The sequence below is a fragment of the Ammospiza nelsoni genome, chromosome 1 (genome assembly GCF_027579445.1).
Source record: "Ammospiza nelsoni isolate bAmmNel1 chromosome 1, bAmmNel1.pri, whole genome shotgun sequence".
Classification (NCBI taxonomy): domain Eukaryota; kingdom Metazoa; phylum Chordata; class Aves; order Passeriformes; family Passerellidae; genus Ammospiza; species Ammospiza nelsoni.
Window position 1 is genome coordinate 148,719,909 of NC_080633.1, and position 15,538 is coordinate 148,735,446.

Sequence of the window (15,538 nt, forward strand, 5' to 3'; positions counted from 1 at the left end):
GATGGGAAGTATGAAATAAATTATTGAAGTTAGTATAATCTGCACTTCCCATTACCACCTCATTAAACCTTAATGGCACTAAAAAGGCTGTAGCTCCCAGTGCAACTCATGCTTCTAATAGGAATTCCCTTGGGAGCCAATCTCACGTGAATTACATACTTACATATGGCATAGGTTTTGCTAGGTGATTATAGGTGAGATTTAGAGTATTATCCTTTAAGGATGGCAGCTGCACAGAAAACTGCCTTTGCAGAGTCAAAACATGGCACTGGTGTTTCAAACAGCTAATATGTCTAAGAGGAGTCACCAAAAGTATTGTCGACTTATTGGGCATTTTCAAACTTGTCTACCAATTTAAAAACATTTTAAAAATAAGTGTAATTTTTCCCACATTGAAATGAGGAAAAAATATCACAAAACTAGAGTCCTTTTTAACAATGGTGTCCTTTTGTTTGGATAAACTAAAACTTGATTTATGGGTTTTGTATTTTTTTAAATTTATTTCTACAATTCTCTGTTGTTTTAATTCAAAATTAAAACAAAAAAAAAAAGGTATACTTCAAATTTTTTGTTTAGTTTAAATTTACACCTTCCAGCTAAAGCTGCCGTCTGTGAACCAGTGTTTGGTCATGAAGATTTCAGTTTAGAGGCTGCCAAGCAGCAAAATTTATTGTTTTTTTCAGGAAGACAACACCCAGGAACTAACTAGGATTCAGAAGTACATGCAATTGAGCTGTGCAGCAAGAAACTGTCCCACTCCCAATGGCTTTTTTCAATATAAACAAGAGGCTAAAAGCAATAATATGGGAAGGAGGCAAAGAGACACATATAGTGATGTGAAATATGAAAATTTGTGAGGATAATATGATTAGTAAACTATGTAATTTTTCCTTCTTTGAGTTTCAGGATATCTTAGCTAAAATCATTCAAAATAGCTATGTACAGAACTGAGAAAACCAAGTCCTGGGGAAAAGATTTTACCTTTTTGCTGCTCTAGGATGGGGAAAGATGTGGTCTGAGTCTTTTAATGCCTGCCCAGAGCCCAGCTGTGGGACTACCTCCATACTTTGAAACAGCAGCATCCAAATTTATGTATTTGAAAGTTGGTACCACATGAAAGCTGGACCTGGCCCTGCCCTCATTGCCATGAGGCACTTTGTGACTTTGAGAAATTCTTATTTCTGTTTGTTTTTGTGTCTTCCCCCCTCCCACGTGAAATTGTCTGAAAACCCAGTACAGTTGTGTTTTTATAACAAAGAGTTAATGTTGATTGCTCCAGGCTACAAGGGCACCTTCCACTACACTACATTTTTTTGAATGACTATAAAGGAAAGGAATGTGCAATAAATTTCTACATTTTCTACTTCCAAAAATGAAAAAAATTATAACTCAATTCTTATGGAGCAGGTTCCTGTTTCACACCCTCGAAGTCCATCATGAAAAGTCAGAACAGTTCCGAGATTAGTTCAGGGTAAAAATTCTACAGTTAGAATTTTGTCATTTACTGTAACACAAATCTCCATGAAAAGCTATTTCACTTCCTGGAGTCACTCCAGGTGAACATGGTTGTAAGTGATAAAATAAATCTTAGTCCTTTTGATAAGAATAAAATGAGGATAAAAAAAAAAAAGAAAAGAAAAGAAAAGAAAAGAAAAGAAAAGAAAAGAAAAGAAAAGAAAAGAAAAGAAAAGAAAAGAAAAGAAAAGAAAAGAAAAGAAAAGAAAAGAAAAGAAAAGAAAAGAAAAGAAAAGAAAAGAAAAGAAGAGAGAAAGAAAGAAATTGCAAGATAAGGCACTCAAGTCTTCACAATGACAGAGAGCAAAAGTTAATGATCTAGCAGAGCTGACAACCTATGAGTCAAGTCAACCTCATTTGCCTTTTTCAAGTGAAAGATGTGACAATATAGTTATTGGTCATTTCTCCTTCATTCAAATTGTCTCAACTCAAGCAAATTGTGTGTGGTAACAAATGGTGGCAAATGTCATCCCACACAAAGACATCCCAGAAGAAGAGGGCAGTGAGGAGGCACTGGTAAAGGTTTTCCAGAGAAGTCGTGAATGTTCCACCCCTGGAAGTGTTCAATGCCAGGTTTGATGGGACTTGGAGCAACCTGGGATAGTGGAAGGTGTCCCTGCCCATGGTAGGGGGGTTGGAATGAGATGATCTTTAAGGTTCCTTCCAACCCAAACCATTCTGTAACTCTGTGATGACCCTCTCTAATTCTTTGGGGCAGAGTCATGTGAAGGAGAAAACAACTCAGTGTCCAGCCTCTTTCTGCTTCTGAAACCAAGTGCAGCAAACTCAGTGCCACGAGCTTTCTCCAATGGGGAGCCTGCTTCCACTTTTCTGAGGTTCTTCCTTCCATAGCACACACGTGCTGTCTTCTCTCAAGGCTGGAACTGACACACCAGTCAAAACAATTCACTGACTAATTTTAAACAAAAAGCCTGTTTACATGAATAATCATTACTGAGTATGTCTAACTATGAAAAGACTTCTCACAATAGCAACCTATTGTTGGAAGTCAATGCATTATGCATTGTTTGAATTCAATCAGGATCTACATTGCAGTGGATTAATCTAGCTGTGTCTTGTGGATTTTTTTCTCTTCCTGTTTTTGTAACCCATCTGCCAGCTACAATAGGCCACAGTTTTGTTCAGCTTTTTATGCTGGAAAATTATTAATACCAGATGTTCATTTTTTGGAGTATCCTAAGCATAAAACATTCCATAATGAAAAACAAAATGTTAACAATTATATACCCAAACTTGGTGGATTAAAGACCCTATTAAAATTCTGGACCATGTCCTATGTTTGATGCATTAACTCTTTGTTCCAGCAAGGGAGGCCTGAGGCAGGCTAGGTTTCATTTTGTCAAGGGAGAAAGGAAATGTATTCACATCTCTGGCACTGTTCTTTTGTTGTGTTTTGTCAAAAATATCATGACTCTAATAGAGTTATAGAGAGGACAATGGAAATACATAGGCTAGGAGTTTTAGCTGGGATTCTGTAGATAAGGATTTCCATGCAGTACTTGCAGTGAATTTTCAGCTGAGGTCAGCTCTGCATTCCAATGAACAAATAACCCACTGACAGAAAAATAGAAATTGTAACAAAAAAAAAGAGGTGAAAACTATCTCATCCTTAAAAGAGAGACAGCTTTATCAGGGAAGAAAATAAGCAAAAGACTGGATCTTCAGCTGCTACAAACTGGTGCAGCTGCATTAGTAATTCTAGAGAGTTGCCTCTTTTCATAGCTTATCTCCCTCCATTAGATTTTCTGAAACCATTGTTAATTTTCTGCAGCCTGACTTTGGGGAAGTATAGCCTGGTTTGTTAAATTTCAGTGAATTCTTCCTGGCCACATTATTTAAGATGCTGTGGATATTCCCAGTGAATTTCTAAAGCCAAGAACAGGGAGGGAAGTAATCACTGCAGACTGGGCAAGCCAGCATTTGTAACTCACGTCAATAAACTGTGGTGGGGAGGGGCTCATGTGATCTTTTGCATGTTATACAAAGCCCCTTGTGGCAGCTTTCCACCTTGAACTTCCTTCAATGTAAGACACAAAAAGACAAGTCAAGAAGTAATGGAGATTTGAGAGAGTCAAGAGAAGGGGCTGTGTTTGCTCTTCCTGGTGCTTAACAGGGCTGAAAGCATAGGAGTAGCAGAGCATCCAGCAAATTTTCCTGACTGGGGTGTTTCACACCAGTTTTCATGCTATTTTATATGGTGCTGGTGAATGCTTCCCTGGAAAAGTTCAAGGCCAGGTTGGATGTGGCCCTGAGCAAGTTGATCTAGTGGAAGGTGTCACCATTCAATACAGGGTTCTTGGCAACAAATGATCATTAACTTCCTTTCAATCCAAACTATTTTAGGATTCTGTGAGTAATTAATTTTGGGTTTACCTAAACAAGAAATGAACCAATTAATTGTTAGGAAGTCTGAAACACCCCTCTAGAATACATGGTGTTATTCTGGCTTGCTAAGGGTGAAGTTAAATCAAGAGGAAAAGCAGTTTTAACTTCAGCACTGCAAGAAGTGCATAAAGTATAAAAAGTTTTTAGTGATAATATTTTTTTCCTGTCTTAGATCTTGCCAGTACATGCACATGGAAGCATCCTGAAAGCTAATGTCTATGTTGAAAGAAAAAAGCTTCCTTTCAGTTCATAATTTAGTCTGTTTAGTTTTAAATGGTAATGTTGATAGTTTAAAAAGCAAACTGCCTGACATACCTCAAGAACTAATTTTTTAGTGCCTTTTAGAAGGAACTGTTGTGTCTTCTAATTCATATGCTGTTAGCTTTTCTTTTTTGTGGATATCTGTTGGATAATCTCATCTCACTCAGTGCACAGAGCTCACATTAACATCAGTGAAAATTTCCTGCTTGGAACAAGTGCAGGATTAGCAATAGGTGCACTTCAATAGCTTTCCTTCACATTGGATAAACCCCACAAAGGTCAGATGTTTATCTGGAGCTTATCTGACTCACCCGAGCCTCTGGAGGTTACTAAATATCATAAACTGAACCTTTCTTTAAAAACTAATGGAACTTACTAATCTAAAGCTGACCAGAAATACCACAGGTAAAGATTTTCCAGTAGGATTTTTAATTTTTTTTCCCAGGTTCAAAAACACATGATAATGAAGCAGACAGTTATTTCATGTTAACAGAAAATATTTTATGAAATCCGTGTGTAAGCACAGGCAAAGAAATTGGAGGGATAAAGGGTGATATGAGAGTTTTCTCTACCTGAAGAGATTCAGCTGTCCCTAAACGGGCCTAGATATAAATATTTAATAAGACTGGAGAGCTTTTCCCAGTGAGATTTCATTTCTTTTCCTTAAATGGTGTATCACTTCTCTTTATCCACTGCTTCCTTCCATCTGTGCAAGTGCACATGCACACACACACACACACACACACACACACACACATATATACATTTACATTTATATATGTATAATAATTTATCTGAATAAAACATTCTCCCACTGTAAGATATATAGGCAGCAGTTCACTGGGTCTTTCCAATTTGCAGTCAAGCTGTGAGAAAATGATATTTCCTCAAGCAATGTTTTTTTCTTATAGTTCACAATTCTGCCTCCTACCAAAATAGCATTTTTTGATTTTCCAACAAATGAAAAAGAATAAAATAAAGATCAAGGGTGAAATGATGCAACTCACAAAATTAAATAAACAGGTATGATAATACAGTGGATAGTTGCAGAGCTGCTTTTCCAAGGCAGAAGAAAATAAAGGATTGGAAAAAATGCTCTCATTTTTTTTTACTCATAGCTCTATCACAGTGCCGCTTTCTCTTTGCCTAATGCATTTATTTGTCTCACTGTAAACACATCTGCTTATGCATCCCTTCACTCCCATATTTGTCTTTTTCCATCTTAAATTCATCAGTCCTATATCAGAGTTCTGTGCATTGCAGAAACCTCATCAGGTTGTTCCCTTCAGCAGACATTTTTGTTGGGTCTTGCTTTGTTTATTTTTTTGTACAGTTGTTTGATTCCTTGTCACATGCCACTCCTGGATATGAAAATGCCTGTCCCATTTCACCCCATGGCAACAGGAATAAAGGCCACCTGCCTCACAGCTCCAGCCACTTCAGCCCTGCATTTCTCTGCCCTTTAACCTGAATTCTGCCCCCAGCATCACAAATTTCAGGCATTTCTTAGGACACTCAACGCTAACACTTGCCTCCTGAGACTGAGGGTTAGGATCCTCTTCTCACCCTCGAATCGATTTTACGAAAATTTGGAGATTCCTTAGAAGCATAACCAAAAAGTATGAAGGGAGAAGATACCAAAACTAAGTAACACTTGAATGTCCATTTATTTGTGTAGTGCCTGCAGCCCCTTGGGAGCCCAAAGACATGCTGGCCCACCCTCAGATAAAAATGATTTTTTTTGTCTTGCTTCTGCCTCATTCACACCAGAGCTGTGCTTGGTCCTACCTCTGATCTCCAGGAGAGCTGGAGTCTCTCTTCTGGCCGCAAAGCTGCTTGTCTTCACCTCAAAATATTCTGCTCCAGTCTTTGTTTTGAGTTGTGCTGGCAGCTCTCAAGGTCTGCTGGAAATCTGTCAGAGTTGTCTGTCTCAGACCCGAGTATGAATATTCTGGAGGTAATTACAGCATGAAAATGTACCCATGGTGCACAGTTTGCCATGGATATGGTACTGGGCTACTGAGTGCTTACTGGCAGATAAAATTCTTTGACACATTTGCAGATAAAGTTTAAACAAAATTGATTAGAATTTGTTTGTCCCATTTTATAAACACCTTAAAGGCATTACCTATTTCTAATTTGTAAGTATGTAAAATCTTTCATTGCATCCCATTATCTCTTTAGATAATGATGTCTACTTTTAAATTAATCTCCACAAGAAATTTTGTAAAACAAACCAGAACTCAGATCTGAGACTTTTAATCCATAGCTGGAATTTTGCTTTAGGAAGAGGCTATTAAAAAAAATACTCATTTCCAATATACCATTTAACAACCAATTGACCAGTCTATCAGAAAAAAATGGAAGGACATTCTAGACTATTTTTTCAGAATAATTCTGCAGGGATATTAAGATAGAGCCATGTGAAAACATGTTCTGCCTTTTTGCCTTTTTTCTTTCTTTTTTTTTTTTAATAAAAGATTATAAAATACATTTGACGTGTTGATTTCTCAAAAGTGTTCAGAGAGCCCAGAATTCTTGGGGAATCTTCTTGTTTTGCAATGACACTAATTTAAAAATGTTACATCAAGCCTCTGACATTTTCCAGAAGGCTCTTTTATACATTCTTTTTTTTTTTTGCCAGCACAATGACTTCCTCCTCAAAAATAAAAAGTAATGCTTCTTGCTTGTGACACTGCTTTCAGAAGAAAGATAAATTCAGAGTCCAGTATTTTTTTGTATTGAGTTTGACCCTTACCTTTCAGATCAAGATCCTTATTTTATGTGGCTGTGCCAAATGTATATTTGCCATATATTTATGTGGCTGTGCCAAATGTTCGCCACAATATTTGCCACATAGGATGGGCAATTTCAAATTAGCTAGATATGCTTTGCTTCAATTGTCTCTTTTTACTAAACAGTCTTTGCCTCTTAGTCCAATTAGCTTTGTAGAAGACCTGTAGCAGCACTCACGGTACACTCAAGAGAGGCATTGCAACCTGAATTGTTGCCTTGTATTAGACAAAATTACATTTAGTTAACTAAAATCAAACATAAAAAGGCAGTGCTCAAGAGATGGAAGTCAGGTCAGGTGAGCCAGAAGGAATCCAGCTCCTAGAAACTTTCTTTGAGTATGCCACCAAAAATGCTTAATAGGAGCTACTTGAGTGTGACATGAAGGATTGTGTCCAGCATTTCCCCCCTTGGCAGAGCAGGCAGTGAAGGAGAGGGCACAGCTGAGTCCCTGAGTCCACAAAGGACATTGGAAATCAGGGACATTGATAAACTATTGAAAAAGCTCAGTGAAGCACAACTGAAATGATAAAAGTGTCACAGGACACCATGTGTGAGTCACTATTACAGAGCCTGGAAATGAAGAGTTTTAGGAAAAAAAAAAAAAAACAAAAAGGAGAAGAGAGCACTTTGGCAATTGGTGGCCTCTACTTTAATGCATAATAAATAGAAAATATGTGTACAATGTCACATCATAAGAATTTTTATTCATGCTGCATAGAAGCCAGGCAGTGAAGAAATTGCCTCATGTTAATTGTTTTTACCCTGGTGCGAAAATAGTTTAGAATTTAATAGTGACTTTATAAATTATGTTCTCTAGAAATTACTCTAAAAATGTAACACTTAATAGAGAAAAAGTTTATTCTCTGTAGAATGTCTGAGTCATCTCATGGAATTCAATAACAGGGATCTAATGCTCTACTAAATACCAAATTATAGTTTCAAGTAGAAAACAAATTATTGAACATTAGATATTTTCTGTCAAGTTCTAAATAATTTTTTTGTTAAGAAAATGCTTTAAAGCATGAAGCAGGAAGCCAGAATGATTCGAAATTATTTTAAATATATTTTCCATGTATTTTAACGAACATTTTCTAGAAGTAGAGTGTAGACAACATTGTTGTTTTTAAAAAAGATAAATTGGTTAAATTGAAGCTTGATTCACTGCAGTAACATTATGCTAATCTATATATAATTGTTATTTATCGTCTGAATTTAGAAGAGCAATTTTTTCCTATTCCATTTCTTTTACTTCTAGTGCTTTTGAAAAGTGCTGAAGTTTTGCTTGCTTTTGTTTGGCTGGGTTTTTTTTTTTTTGAGTTTTTTTTTTTCCACAGAATCAGGCTCTGAGTTTTCCTCTTCTATAATCCCATAATTGCTTCTTAAAATGTTATTTCGATATTTATTATCTATAGTCATTTTAAATTTTAGTTTTTTCTACTGTTTCATTCCCATCTTTATTTGCAAATTGGCTAGCCACAGGAATGGTAACTAGACCAAGCAGAAAAACAGCATGTGGATGTGATTGTTTAGTACAAACTTTCCTCTGAAAAGTCCAGATGCTGTTAAAGCAAAAGTGGATTTTACACCTCTGCAAGCAAAAAAATTCAGAACTGTGATTTCAGCCTTCCTTCCTTCCTTCCTTCCTTCCTTCCTTCCTTCCTTCCTTCCTTCCTTCCTTCCTTCCTTCCTTCCTTCCTTCCTTCCGACACTTCCTTCCTTTCTTTCCGCCACTTCCTTCCTTCCGCCACTTCCTTCCTTCCTTCCGCCACTTCCTTCCTTCCTTCCGCCACTTCCTTCCTTCCTTCCGCCACTTCCTTCCGCCACTTCCTTCCGCCACTTCCTTCCGCCACTTCCTTCCTTCCGCCACTTCCTTCCTTCCGCCACTTCCTTCCTTCCGCCACTTCCTTCCTTCCGCCACTTCCTTCCGCCACTTCCTTCCGCCACTTCCTTCCTTCCTTCCTTCCTTCCTTCCTTCCTTCCTTCCTTCCTTCCGCCACTTCCTTCCTTCCGCCACTTCCTTCCTTCCGCCACTTCCTTCCTTCCGACACTTCCTTCCTTCTGCCACTTCCTTCCTTCCGCCACTTCCTTCCTTCCTTCCGCCACTTCCTTCCTTCCTTCCTTCCTTCCTTCCTTCCTTCCTTCCTTCCTTCCTTCCTTCCTTCCTTCCTTCCTTCCTTCCTTCCTTCCTTCCTTCCTTCCTTCCTTCCTTCCTTCCGCCACTTCCTTCCTTTCTTTCCGCCACTTCCTTCCTTCCTTCCTTCCTTCCTTCCTTCCTTCCTTCCTTCCTTCCTTCCTTCCTTCCTTCCGCCACTTCCTTCCGCCACTTCCTTCCGCCACTTCCTTCCGCCACTTCCTTCCGCCACTTCCTTCCGCCACTTCCTTCCGCCACTTCCTTCCGCCACTTCCTTCCTTCCTTCCGCCACTTCCTTCCGCCACTTCCTTCCGCCACTTCCTTCCGCCACTTCCTTCTGCCACTTCCTTCCTTCCTTCCTTCCGCCACTTCCTTCCTTCCGCCACTTCCTTCCTTCCTTCCTTCCTTCCTTCCTTCCTTCCTTCCTTCCTTCCTTCCTTCCTTCCTTCCTTCCTTCCTTCCTTCCTTCCTTCCTTCCGCCACTTCCTTCCTTCCGCCACTTCCTTCCTTCCGCCACTTTCTTTCCGACACTTCCTTCCTTCCTTCCTTCCTTCCTTCCTTCCTTCCTTCCTTCCTTCCTTCCTTCCTTCCTTCCTTCCTTCCTTCATTCCTTCCTTCCTTCCGACACTTCCTTCCGACACTTCCTTCCGACACTTCCTTCCTTCCGACACTTCCTTCCTTCCTTCCGACACTTCCTTCCGACACTTCCTTCCTTCCGACACTTCCTTCCTTCCGACACTTCCTTCCCCAACCTTTCTTCTCGTAGTTAATCCAGATGTTGGCTGTTTCTTGCATTTCCAAACCTACCAGCAAAGAGCTAAGACAAATTCTGAGCACCTGTCACGCACACAGGATCAATTTGAATATTTGAGGAAGGACCCAATAAAGCGCATGGGGTCCAGCCTGGAGTCTGGGATAAAGAATCCCAGATTGCAGGAGGGGAAAGGGTCCCAGATGGGAAGGCGTCAGGTTATCCCACTCCTGGGGGATGTCCCATAGCCCTCCCTGCTGCTGCATGGCAATCCCAGCTCTCCCATGCCATCAGGGGTGCCTGTGCAGCACAGATCATCCTATGGAATGAAGATTCCAGCACCAGCCTGGGCAAAATTATACTCTGAGTATGTTGGAGGAATTAGGAAAAATGAGGAAAGAAAGTATAATTTAAAGAACAATTAAAAAAAAAAAAAAAAAACGTACAATTTAAACCTCCTCATAGGTTTAAATTTCTCCAAGTCCCTGATTTCCACCAGAACACCAGAAATAGGATGGCGCTTTCCAGAACCACTGAGTTACTGTCACACACTCAGCAACGCTGCCAAAATCGATTGGTGTGTACAGCTGAGGGCCAGTCCTGACCTCAGAAGCCCTCCTGAACCTAATCAGTGTAGCTTGTGCCAAAACACAGTCCCTCACAATAATTTGTATTGCACACATAGAAACAGATGCCTCCTCTCAGTTTGTTTCTTATGACAGGCAGGATGAGGAGATATTGAATTACAATAAAATCCTGTGACAGCAGCCTGCCTTGGGATCTTCTCCAGCAAACCTGTTACTTCTTTTTCATGCAGTGAGACATTTTTGCAGTCTATGTTTGACTTCCCAAAGGATACTTAATTCTCTAACAAAGACAGAAAAACATTCCCTGCTTGATTTTTTTTTAAATTTTATTTTTAACAATTTAGATCTGAATGCTAAATTGTATTACACACTCATTGTGAATGGCTTTCAAAGTAAAAAAATATTTATTTCACATACTTATCCCTCCACAAGATATGTCCTGTTGAGTAGAGGTTTGCAACCATATAGTGAGAAGTATCTGCTAACTTAATTTACTGTACTGAGCACTTCAGAGACATGGCTGCAGTAAAATAAACAACATCAATTCAATTATTTTCTCTTATGTCACACTGTAAACTTCATAAACATGTAAATTCAAAAATCTCCATAAACACTTTAGTGTTATGAATCACTGCAGGGTATCACAGCTGGTTACCTGCAGAAATTGTGTCTGGAACCTAGTCCATCATTTAGAGGCAGCAGCAGATGTTAAAGGGAAACTGCTTTATGTAATCATCCAAAACAAAAAAAAAAATAAAGAGATGTAGCAATACACTTAGCCAGACATTTCTGGCATCTGTTTGATACAATATCAGGCATCTGCATTTTTTTTAGAGAATCCATACACAAGGCTGGAAAAGCTCATTCTGAAATGTGTTTGTTCAGAGCAGCATTGCTCTCAGGTTGGGTTCTGACACTGAATCAGAAATGAGACTTCCACATGAACCACAACAACAAAAAGGCTGCTACCCACAGTCCTGCCTAGAACTAACTCTGACTTCAATTAATATTCCACGGTCACCACCACCATAATTGTCTATTTTCACTGGGATTGTCACAGGACCCTCTGGCAGCTGGGTGCCTGAATCCCAGCATGAAGCAGATGTGTTTTCTGGGTTCCCAGACTCAACTTTGCACCCAGCTCCCACCCTTAAAGGAACTCCTGTGTGAGATGATTCATAGTGTTATTTGACCAACACCTGAACCTCTGACCCAGCATGGCACGAGTTGTGTTCTGCAATGATGGATTACAGTGCAGCTATTTGCCTGCTCTCAGACCAACTTGGTTTCAGATAACAGGGCTTGGTCTGTGGAAGCTGTCAAAAAATGCCTCACATGCCATTTATATTTACATAGAAAGAGGTACTGGAAAGGTTTCTTTAACTCTCCAGCTCAGTTACAGTGCTCCCTCTAAAAGAAAACCCCCCGGAGATGGTCAAAAGCCCTTCATGAGGTGCTACTGGCTCCAGGGGAACAGGGCATTCACTTTCTTGGGTTTGAGATCTGATTCTTGTTGTTATTTCCATCTGTGTTTCTCTTTCTTCGATGAGTTCCTGCAACAAGTTAATTTCTTATTGATATACTTTTTAACCACTGGACCACTTTTTCTTCAGTAAGAAAAATACTGAAAAATAAATACTTGATAAAGACAGCTCATAGACCAGTTCTAAAAACATGCAGGAGGTAATTGTAGATTTGACATTGCACAATGTTTAGTTAGGCATTATGTGAAATGCAGCTAAACAAAAAAAAAATTAAAAAACATTGTTGAATAAATTGAAAATATTATGTTTGGTCATTTTAGAGAGAGATCTTAGAAAAAAGGTAATATCTAGTGAGGAGCAAGTGGATACCATCACCAACAAGGGACTGAGAAGTGTGCAGTCTTCATATAAATTCTCTGTATAAGTAAAAACATCAGCCAGAGCAATTGCATTTGAATCTGACCTACTTTTTATCACGCAGAAGGGAACAATATAAAAAAATAGGCCAGGTGTGTGTGACTTGAAACAATAATCTGTTTAAGGAGGGGAAATATCCACTCATTCTATAATAAAAAATTCTGATTTTATTCTTCTTTTTTAAAAAATATATATATTATGATAAATAAACCATACTTAGACACTGATGGATAAGCCAAACACTTAGAGATTATAATATCTGCAAATTTTGGCTGATGAAGTCCCAGGCCGTAAGTTTACAGGGTGAAATTTCCCATTCATTGGCCAGCAGTTTGGCATTTCTGTCATGTGAGAGCAGGGACATTTCCCTCTGCTCTGGTGACATGTTAAGGTTTGCCCACAAGGTTCTGCTGATTCCCATACTTAGGGAATTTGCAGTTCCAAGATGAAATAGCAGCAGTAGCACCATGTAAATTTGGGAAGTCCCAGTTAAGGATGGCTGATGCTCAAATGAGCCTTTGGAGATGAGTTCTCAGAACAGGAGGCTGATTGCCAGCCCTTGTGCAGGTAGGGAGGGCTGAAAAAATCTGAGTGTAGTCCTGAAAGTCACATTACACACAGGTTATAGGCCAGGCCTTCAGCATCTGTAATTCTCAACTGTTGCACTGAAAGTGGATGATGTGGATTGCATTTGCCTGCAGCTTTTTTTTCCACTATCTTATCTAACCCACTAATTTCTGATGAATCTACCTCATATATATTTTAATATAAAATAGCTATAAAATGAAGAATATTTTTTTTGCCATTGATACCCACTGTGTTCTACTAGATTGCTCTTTTTTGTTGAGCTCTTTTCCTTCCTCATTACTGTGTAAGGAGAAGAGCAGAGAGAAAAGACAGGAGAGGATGCATCATGAAAAAAAAAATATTAAGAGAAGCATTCCTCTCTTCCAAATTAAACAAAAGCGTTGTTCTTCACTCAGCTCCTTCTCGGCCCTGCCAAGTGACGGCCTGTGTGTTATATGTGCCATGAGGAATATAAGGGGTAAAACTGAAAAAAAAAAAATGCACTTATTGCCTCTGAGTTTCCTATTATTTATTTTATGAAACAATAAGTTTCACACAATGGGAGCTGTTCTTCCTTCCCAAACACAAAAAATGATAATGTATCCTCCTTATAACTGTCATTGTTTTCAAGAAGGAATGAAAAGATTTAAATGTTTTTTATGTAAAAGAATGGAAAGTGCTTTCTCTCACTGAATAAAATACCTGCAAGGCCTCAGAAACCATGGGCACAGGATTTTGTGTCTCAAAGGGCAGGGACTTCAGAGTGCCTATGGCTTTTATCCTAATGATGACCTTTGGTTTGAGATGTTCTCTTCCCATTCTTCACTTTTGTTCTCTTCCTCTTCTTTTTCAGGACTTCCTTTGTCTTGTTCACATTTTTTTCTGAGGTTCCCTTACATTTAGCAGCTCCTTACACTTCACCACAGAGCTCCCTCACACATGACTAATTTACATGGATCTGGCATTTTAAACAAAATTCACCTGTTCACTTGTGATTTCCCATTTTCCTGAAAATTTCCTTGCCTTCAGTTCTGTGGAAAGATCACCTTTCTGCTGAGATTTTATCTGTAACCTTTCATTTCTTTCCACACCATTACCTTGCTGTCTTTCTGCACTGTCCAGTACACAGTGGCAGAGCACCAAGCCTCTTCCCTCTCTAACTGCCTTTGCCATCTGGCACGGCCAATGCAAATCAACTTTTCTTTCTGAACACAGACACTGGACAGCAGAATGATCCTGGCCTAAAAAACCTTCCCAAAATCCTGTTCTGTGAATCATTAGCCAGCCTCAACATAAGGACTGAGACACAAGTCTTGTACATTGACTTTAAAAACAGAATTTCATTTGGAGAAAAAGAAAAAAAATAAAAAACAAAACCCAAATGAAGCGAGTAATATAAGATTGTATATTTGTATGCACAATAGATATATGTCACTATAGGACACAAAACAACACAAGTGCACACACTGCTGCTCTCAAGGTGAAGAAAAGGGGAAGTTTATTATCTGATTCCAACATTTATAGTTTTCCAAAAGTGAGAGTGGATTGGAGGGTGAAAGTGCCACCTCTCCAATGACATTGGACAAACCAACAGTCCATCAAATTTCTCCTCCTCCATAAAAGAATGCAAAACAACGAGTTATTTACAGAAAGTGTGTGAGAAAGTTCACTACAAGAATATAAACATCAGAAGGCTTAGAAAATCTTAAAACATCAGGGCAACAGATATAAATTTATATTTTATATATTTAAGTATATATGTATTATATACAGATATATGCAGATATACTCAATTGATGGAGTGAGAGACAAGGACCTGGCTCAAAAGGTTCCATGACAACTCCTGCAGAAGAAGATGGAGGGAGTACCCTGAGCATGTCCAGAGGAAGGAATGGAGCTGGAGAAGGGTCTGGAACACAGGTCTGATGAGGAGCAGCTGAGGGAGCTGGGGGTGTTCAGCCTGGAGAAAAGGAGGATCAAGATAAAAACCTTTTTGCTCCCTAGAACCACCAGAAAGGAGGTTGTGGTGAGGTGAAGATGGGTCTCTTTTCTCAAATAACAAGTGATAGGACAAGAGTAAATGGCCTCAAGTTGCACCAGGGGAGGTTTAGATTGGATATTAGGAAAATTTCTTTAGTGAAAGGGTTGTCAAGCATTGGAACAGACTGACCAGGGAAGTGGTTTGGCTCGCTGATCCTGGGAGTGTTCAAAACACATCCCTAGATGTGGCATTTGGGGTGGTTTAGTGATGGTCTTGGCAGTTCTGGGATAACAGCTGGACCCAAGGATCTTAAAGGTCTTTTCCAGCATAAATTATTCTATGATTCTATATAATCCCAGAGCTTTGTGATAAATTTTAAAACAAAGGTTTGAGCCAGTTTAAGTGCCTGGTGAATCGGGCCTTTATGGAGACATTTTCTGCAGGTTTAAAGCTGGCCCAGACCATTAAGGACTGAAACATTCTTGCTGAAATATTTCTGCTATAGTTGCATATGAAATTAATTGAGTTCCTCAACTGTGTCACAAATTCATTATCCCAACTAGCTGCTGGAAATCCAAAGATTTTGAAGTCTGGAGGATGGCTGAGGATGGCTGTCAGTTTCCTGAACATCCTTTATATATG